The following is a 7,446-nucleotide window of genomic DNA, read 5'->3' as shown; positions in this document are numbered from 1 at the left end:
CTGAAGCAATTGCAATATTTACTGCCTCATGATAAGTAACATTAGTACAAGTTGTCATCATTGTCTGTAGCTTGGTATTCAGACCTCTCATAAACCACCTCTTCTTCTTAGCATCCATATTGACATGTTCAGATGCATATTGTGATAGGTGATTGAATCTTCCCACATACTGCATCACTGCTTGATCTCCTTGCTTCAAAGCAAGGAATTCATCTAGCTTCATATCCATAACTCCTTCAGGGATATAATGGGCTCTGAAGGCAGTACGGAACTCAGCCCAAGTTATTGGAATGCTAGTTGGTTGCATAGCCACTAAGTTTGCCCACCAAGCACTCGCTGCTCCTCTAAGTTGCTGAGCGGCAAACGCAGGTTTCTGATACTCCGTACATGGAATAAGATCAAATTTCTGCTCCATGGTTCGAAGCCAGTCATCAGCCTCCAATGGTTCATCTGCCTTGGTGAACACTGGTGGTCTTGTGTCTGTAAAATCAACATATGTAGCCTCTTGTCTATTATGGTGGTGACCACTGTTTCCGTGCATCTGATTCTGATTACTCTGAGCTATCTCATGAAGCAAACGAGAATTTTCGGCTGTCACATTAACAAGTGCGGTTATAGCATCAGCCAGATTTGTTGGAACTGGTGGCGGATCTAGAATACTGTCCTCATCTTGTGAAGTTCCCAGAATATACGAACCCCGCATATGACGTATCTGCTCATAACAAACCAAACTTTATTCACAAGTCTTTATTGAATTGCACAAAAGCTTACTCCAGACACATTACATAGGGTTTACTAATATAAACACCAGAACCTGTAAGTACCAAAACAAGACTACATAACTTAACTAGAACTAACTATTATACAACTCTACTCCTTTCCTTGATCACTTCAAACTTCCGGCTCGATATCCATTCCGAAAATATTACCGCTTTCATTATCACTTTCATCGATCATTACTAATTCTTCAGGATCTTCTTCTTCTTCTTCCGATTCATCATCATCGACAAGGATGACACCGGGGTCCATGGCATCAGCTTGGGGTTCATGATTCGGATTTAGTAGATTGCTAAGCCTATGAACTTCCTCATGTAGATAGGTATTATGTTCTTCTAAATCTTCTACATAGAATTCTAGCTCATGAGTTCTAGCTCTAGCTACATTTTCCCTATGCCAAGCTTCATTCCTTCCCTCCACCGTACGAACTAACATGCTTTCATAGTTCCTGTGCGTGGTGGTGAGATGCCTCAATTGATCCTATAATTCCCCTACCTATATAGCATCCAAAGCCCTATCTCTAGTAGCTTGTGTTAACTCTTCAGAAATCCTCTGTATCTCTGCTTGGGGATCAGGCCTAGAGCTGCTACAGCTAGCACCGTCATTTCTAGGGGCAAGTTGGTGATGAAGAACTCCTTTGGGTCTAGAGGACTTACGGGGCATCATCTTCGTACGAGCCATACTGCAGGAAGCCAATTAATCCAAGTAAGACCATTTGATCAAAGTCTAAAGAGCAGCTAAGATGGATTACATTACTCAAACCAAACTCACCACTCAACTCCAGACTCAGAGGGAAAGTAAGTAACAAATGGATTAATCATGATGCATGAATCGTTCTTACGAACAAAAACATCAAAGCTTATACTGCACATAAACAACATTTGTTTTTATATAGGGCATAGTAAGATTACTACTCCACCACACAAAACCTTTTTAATCAATTAAGGAATGGTGAGAAAGAAATAAGATAAGTCAAAAGCAATTTGGACCAAATTATCAAGTTAAATTTAGTCATCCAAATCATTTTGAAGTTTTTGTAAAACAATACAACAAAAACCTTGCAACGATCGCTCTGATACCATTATGTGGTAGAACCTCCTAAATTATACGGCCCACATGCACCTGTCACTGTCCAACGACCTTTGACATTTATGCATATGTTTCCGTTAACTTAAGAAGACTGTCGGGTGTCCTCGGGGAACCCCGAATCATCCATGATTTCCGAGCAGGATCACGTTACAGAGTCATTGTAGTATTACAACATTTATTCAAATATCGACATCAGAGTAAAAACAACGGAAGTCTTACAATAACATAATTTACAAACCAGTAGTTTCAAACCTTACAAACTAAGTTCGGTGATTATTACAAACCAAAGTAGTAGTGGAGTGGCATAATTAACATAAACAAACACCCAAAATAAAACTGTCCTGCCCAAGGACCACACATTTACTTCTCATCATCAAATCGAACAATAGTCATGCAGCACGATCCAAAACAGATCTGCTCATGAGGCTCACCTGCAACAAGGGTCAACGAACCCTGAGTACAAAAGTACTCAACAAGACTTAACCAAAATAAGAACTAATAAACTCAGGAATGTAGGCTCAGGGATTCAAGGTATGGCTTTAGCAATAATCAAAGTTATTTTGCGTAAAAGCTCTTTAGCAAAATTCTTTATTTCAACAGTTAAAACTTCATAAAATCATATATAAAGATGACACGATCCGTAATGAGATCATGAAACTTCATATCCAACTCCTTCACAAACCATTCTCAAGTTCCAGTTATTAATACTACGATGATAAACAGTGAGTTGAGTCTCCATAACCGAGGAGCAACGATGATTCAAACCGATTAAACCCAGCTAGGAATTCCATACCACACGACATATGCAGGTCCCTGACCTACATATACCAACCTACCCTCGGATCCTCTAAAACAAGAACGGGTCCGCGCCACCCGAGAATACAGTACTCCACCATTCCAGCCCATGGCCATGTGGGTACATGCTATTCCCGCTATCTCTCCACTCCCAGTGCGTGAGTAGCCATTCTCGTACTAGAATCGCCAAGTTAAGGCTTATCGGAGTATGTGGTTAGTACTACAAAGTCTCACCTCATGCAATTCAACAACGGTACGGACCTTAATCGACACAGGCGAAAAGATCCCGCTCACAAGACCTCCATGTCTTGTGGCTCACACACACCGAGTCCGTCTGGTCTAGATTTATTACTCCACATTCCCATATCACATGATAACATAAGTAACCAAAGTTCCATTTAAAACTTGCAGGTGGCAGGTAATCACCCGACTTTCATCATTCTACGCATAGCTAAGCAAAACTAGGCATATACGAATTTAAAACTAGTAATATGGTAAATATGGAATAACAAGGTTGGTAATGCACCAATTAGGCTTTTACTTAACTCCTAATCACTTAATGCAGTAAAGAAAAGCAAAAGCGAAATTAATTTGTAAAATACAAGGTAGGGTTGTATGCATCCGGGACTTGCCTTCGTTGACGGAAAAGTCCGATTACTGCGATGTTTCACAAGTATTCGATCCGACCTCAACAGACGGAATAACTTCCTCCATAACTTGATTAACTACCATGTTTTCACCTTCATTCACTACACATAGTAACAATGCCATGTTTAACATGATGTGGAATACGAAACATGATGCTCGATGATGGATGCAAAAATTAACAATTTGAATACAACTTTCCTTCGCGGTACAGTTACAAGTCAAACTAACCAAATCTTTTTTGTACTACTTACATCAATTGCCAAAGATCATTACCAACTAATGACCCAAGGACATCACTCAATCAAAAATTCAAACAAAACCTAAATCACTAAAGGTTACTATTTGCTTTTAAGAATTAATTAATTAATTACGAATTATGAAATAAATCAACTTGTTCCAAATGACCTCAAAATTTTTGTAAATGTTCATCACATGATAACTAAGTGGCAAAACAAATTTCATAATTGTTGGATAAATAAATAAGCCTAGAAAAATCCTGGAAATCCATTTATTAATAAATTGAGCAATTTTTATCACATTCAAAAAGTACTGAAAAACAACATTTAATATTTTTCCTAAATAATATATATCACAAAGAGGTCACACAAAAATTTTCATAATTTTTGGACTGTTAAATAAATCTACACAAAAATAACAAAAACAGATAATATTCATTCATTGCTGAAAATAGAAAAATCCATTTTTGAACTACATAGCCGCTGACACCCAGGTCCCACCTGTCATCCCCAACCTCCGGCTTTGACCACGACGGCGACGGCGCTGACCGATGATTCCCCGCCGCTGGTGAGACTAACGGCGAAGGCAACTGCACCAACATACTCCCCACGACTAAGCGCACCTAATGACATCCTTAGTTGCATCGATTGCGGCATGAAATGGCACGGTACCGGCCATGGCGGACACGGCGGCACGACAGTGCTACGCCAGCGATGTGAAACTAGTAGAGCTTAAACAAAGGATCCAGGAAGCACCAGTAGCTCACCCTGAACACGTTGAAGCAAGGAGCGAGGTCGGAGAAGCAATGGAGAGGCGTGACGACGACCACGGTGATCACGGCGGAGCAAAGATCGTCGGTGAGGGAGAACCGATTACTGCAGTGATCAAAATGAGCAAGCAACAAAGGGATAAGCACCACAGCATTGAGATGAAGCCGTACGCGCATAGATCACGGACAACGGCTCACCGGAGGATGCTAGCCGTGGAGAAACGTAATCTCGAGTGAGGTGGCCGGCTGTGAGGAAGAAAGCGACGAACGGTGAACTCACGATGAAATCAATCGACCAGAGCTAGCTGGCTGGGTGCGCAAGGAGTAGGCGAAGCTATCTAGTGCTATGCCACGACGGTGAAGACACTACCGCGACGGTGCGAGCTCGCCGGAGATGAGCAAGGCCGACGGAAAAAGAGAGCAAGGGAAAAAGAAGAACGGCGACTGCTCCAGAGCTTTATAGGACGGCCAAGGAAGCAAGGAGAAGCCACGGTGGAGTCTTTCCCGCACCAGCGTGAAGCCAAGGCCGCTAGGCGCACGCCTGGAACGCCGAAGATGGTCGCCGGCCATGTAGCAAGAGCGGTGAACACTGTTCATCAATATTACAGAATTGCCATCCAGTTTAAAACTCAAATTACTACCAAATTTTTGTAACAACTCAAAAATCTCCAAAAATAAAAGTTGTTCAAAATCAAAAGTTCTACAACTTTTCTTTTATAACCAACCCCAAATTCGGTCTAGATTTTGAAATGAACTTTTGAATTCGAATAGGAGAAATTTAACGAATTACACCTTTTTGAATTACTCCAAATTTTTCATAACAACTTTGAAAACTCCAAGAACAAACTTTGTATAACTTGTCAAGCTCTACACTTTTGGTTCTAGGCTCAACCCCAAAATATGCTTAGATTTTGAAACAAGTTTTGTGGGTAGGATTTAAATGCTGAAAATCAGGGTTTTCTCGAAAATTTAAAAATCCAAGCAAACTTTGAACTGGAGTCAAACAATACAATTCAACACATACCACATAAATATAAACTTGTTTTAGTGTATGCATCTCAAAGTTTTCACCAAATGCCAAATGCTTTGCAATGCGTATGATGACATGTCAGGTTTTAATATTTAAACACCCGAGGTGTTACAGGTCGTATGCTGACCTCGTGATTGTTTTGTCTTTAGCCAGAAGCGTCAGGCGAAAGTGCCCACCCTAGCACCACATAAGGCGCTCAAGGTAAGCACCAGCTCCACCGCCCGATGGGTGGTGGACGCGCAGGCCGCCCTACGGCGTGGCGTGGCGTCGGCCAGGGCTGACCCGAAGGAGCCGGTCGCCCAAGGAAAGGCTACAGAGGCAGCCATGAAGCAAGTGGGGGAGGAGGTGCCTACACCCCGTGAGGCCGGGGCCCTCGAGTCAGGTGAAGCTGAGGCACCTTCAATCGTTGAGGCCATCGAGGGCGAGGTCGACGCCCTAAGACCTTAGAGGCCGAGGTGGCAGAGGCCGGGGCTTCCAGGGCTTCCAAAGTCGAGGTGGCAGACACTGGGGCTCCTAGGACCACTAAGGCTGAGGTGGTGGAGGCTGGAGCTCCTAGGACCACCGAGGTTGAGGTGGTGGAGAATGGCTTGGGTGCGGCTGAGCCGGCGGCCCAGGATGCAGAGATGGAGGCAGGGCAAGCATTGGTACTGTCCCCGGTCCAATACTCGCCGCCATCGTGGGAGAGCGCTCGGGAGGTGTAGGTTCATTCAATCTCCTTCGATGATACTTCTTGGGGGAAGGAGGTGGTGGACGCTGAGGTAGCCAGCACCGCAGAGCAGCCAGCTCTGACTTCTGGCGAGGGGAGCTCGGCCCTCGTCCGGGTACGACCTGAGCCCCATGGGTGGGATAGCCCGCGTGTCTTGTGGCGGAGCTAGGACGACCTTGAGGGGGAACCTCTGTTCACCCTCAAGGACATGGACGAGGGGAGGCACTGGGGCTCCTTCGAGCAATTTCGCTGGCTGGTCGCTGCGGACAGCGCTATCCATCATGGCTGACAACCTACCCGGCGTTGCCTAGGTACGCGCTTTCTTTTCTCATGTCGTGTCGTCTTTTTCCTGAGTTTTCTCACAGTGCTTGACATTTGTTCTGCCTATCTAGGAGCTCGAGGCCCGGTCCCTCGAGAAGTCGATGTTCCTTCGACGGGAGAGGGACATCTGGGACAAGCTCCAGCAGCAAAAGGACCTGCTCACCAATGCTAATGAGCTTCTGTCGGTGCGGAGCATGGCGGTGGAGGACCTCCGCCTTCGCTGTGCTGACATGAAGGCCAAGGCGGCCATGGCCTGGGAGCAGGCCGCCCCTTTAGCGGTGCAGATCAAGGAGCTAGAGGAGGAGCTGACCTAGATGGCCGACGAGTGGGACACCTTCAGGTCCCAAGCCAAACAAGAGGCGGCCTCTACCAAGGCCATCGTCGAGCAGGGCGCGCACCTGCTGACGAAAGGTGCCTGGCGGAGGCTATCCAAGTGGCCGAGGCCTCCCGGGTCGAGGCCTTAGCCTGGAAGGAAAAGGCCGAGGGTGAGTCCTGTTGAGCTGCGCCCCTTGTTTTATTTGTTTTTCTTGCGTTCGACCCTTAACTCCCCGATGTGACGTAGATTTGGAGAGGGAGGCTTCCAGGGCGGTCGAGGCCTCTCGGGTTGAGGTCCAAAACTAGAGGGAGAAAGCCGAGGGTGAGTCTCATAGGCTTGCACCCCTGTTCGGTTTGTTTTCTTTTGTGCTTAACCCCATCCTACCTGTTTTGGCATAGGGTTGGAGAAGGAGGTCACCCGGGCAGCTGAGGCCTCCGTCGCAGTGCAGGCGGTGCTCGAGGCCAAGATCCGGGAGCACAACACGCAGTAGAGCACCGCCCATACCACCTACGAGGCCCTAGAGGTCAGTGGGGTCGAGTCGGGTAGCTCCCTCGGGAGCCGCTTGATCGCGTTGAGCGGTTGAGTCCACGAGCGGCTTCGGGGGGTGCTACATACGGGCGTCAAGCACGCCCTAGCATTCGTCTCCTTGCACTACGCTAGCATCAACCTCGAGGCCATCAGCGATGGTTATGTCATGGCTAAGGATGATGAGAAGGCCGAGGAGGAGGTCATGAAGCTGGTGGAGGTGGCTGAGTCCC

This window comes from Miscanthus floridulus, chromosome 18 (assembly GCF_019320115.1).
Source record: "Miscanthus floridulus cultivar M001 chromosome 18, ASM1932011v1, whole genome shotgun sequence".
Taxonomy (NCBI): domain Eukaryota; kingdom Viridiplantae; phylum Streptophyta; class Magnoliopsida; order Poales; family Poaceae; genus Miscanthus; species Miscanthus floridulus.
The sequence above is the reverse complement of the archived record's forward strand: the minus strand, read 5'-3'. Positions refer to the sequence as shown.